General features: G+C 56.5%; 1 protein-coding gene across 1 annotated transcript in view; it reads right to left on the reverse strand.

The window, feature by feature from the left end:
* PLEKHM1 (pleckstrin homology and RUN domain containing M1) overlaps positions 1-64 on the reverse strand; it is a 21602-nt gene extending 21538 nt beyond the window's left edge. The window contains 1 exon segment of the mRNA XM_031063638.1: positions 25-64. The gene's annotated coding sequence lies outside the window, so the exon portion shown is untranslated.
* Positions 65-1686: the final 1622 nt, after the last annotated feature.

Consider the following 1686-nt stretch of genomic DNA (forward strand, 5'->3'; position numbering starts at 1 on the left):
CGCCCCGGCACCCCCCGCGCTCACCGGCTCCGCGGCTCCGGCCGGGAAACCCGGAAGTGCCGGGAACGCGCACGTCCCGCCCATCATGACGTCATCGCGCGATCGCGCGTTATCTATAGCGCCAGGCCACGCCCCGCGGGCGCCGCGCGGGCCCGCGCGCGGGAACCCGGACATGGCTGGACTCATGGACACACCGGGACACACAGCTGGACACACAGCTGGACACACAGCTGGAAACATAGACACAAACCTGGACGCACAGCTGGACACATGGACACACCGGGACCCACACCTGGACACGTACCTGTATACAGAGCTGGACACATGGACACACCGGGACACACACCTGGACACAGCTGGACACCTGGACACACAGCTGGACACACAGCTGGACACACACGTGGACACGGCTGGACCCTGTCACATGTGCAGGGTGTCCCCAGGATGTCATGGCCCTGGGAAGGCTGTGGCTCCAGAGGCTGAGCTGGGGGGGCGGGGTTGGGGAGCCTCCTGGATTCCTCCTGTCCCAGTCCCCAGGGGACTTTGGGGTGTCCTAAGCATGGCAGCCACCAGCAGCATCCTCCTCTGCAGAGAGTGGTCATGGAGCCAGCGGCCCAGATCTTGGGGTGCTGGATGCAGAGCAGGGCCCAGGCAGGAGCATCTTGTCTCTGGGTAACAGCATTTCCTTAGGCTTCTTCCATCTGGAATGACAACAAGGAAACAACAACTGAGGAAACAAAGGCAAGGAAATAACTGTGAAGGAAATTCGAGAAAATAGCCAAGGAAGCAGTAGTATGGAAAAAGCCAAGAATATTGCCTCCAAGGAAGTGTTATCCAAGGAAATAAGGGCATGTAAATGACAAGGAAACAACAGCTAAAGAAATGGGGTCCAAGGAAGTATCCTGGGATATAGCCACCAAAGCAGCAGCATCCAAGGAAAACCTCAGCAGTTCCTACATCAGAACAAGAGCTGAAGAAGACGTGCAGGCATTGCCTGTGCTGAAAGTATCTGCCAGGCTCTTGATTCCCAGGAAATGAATCCCAGGCTGAGCTGTGCACTGCAGGGTACTGCGATGGGGAGGGAGAAATTTTCCTACTCCCTTCAACTGGCTGGGAAAACGCTGCATGTGAATTAAGTGTCTGTAAACGGGCAGAGCCTGGAAAGTACAGTGCAAGGGAAGGATTTAGGGAGGTGAGGAAGAGTGGGAAGCACATGGTACCTGACCACACCTGCTCTATATCCTCAGCCTCGTAGGTCTTCCTCTCCATCACAGATGTTCAAAGAACCCGAGAAGACAAAGCTTGTGTTCCCAGGGCCAGCAAGGGAAGCTCTCTGCCACCACTCAGTTCAGCTCCCAAGCGTGTACAGGGACATCAGGAATGGAAACCATGCAATCATCAGCCTGGGAGCCAGGTGGGTGTGAGGGAGGGCAGAGGGAAGGAGCAGGAGGGAAAAACCTCAGGGGTGCAGAGGGGACAATGCTGCTTGTGCAGCTCCAAGCCAGCACCACGGGGACACCAGTGCCATGGCCTCAACAGGAGGACACGGCCATGCCCCTTCCCACCCACCACCCAGAGCTCTTGTGCTCACAGGAGACATTTGGAACACAAAAGTGTTGTCCCTGGAAAGCTTCAGGGACCTTGGGATGTTTTAGAAGCCCTACTGCAAAGCCTGTTACTTTGATA

Source organism: Geospiza fortis, unplaced genomic scaffold, assembly GCF_000277835.1.
Source record: "Geospiza fortis unplaced genomic scaffold, GeoFor_1.0 scaffold373, whole genome shotgun sequence".
Lineage (NCBI taxonomy): Eukaryota > Metazoa > Chordata > Aves > Passeriformes > Thraupidae > Geospiza > Geospiza fortis.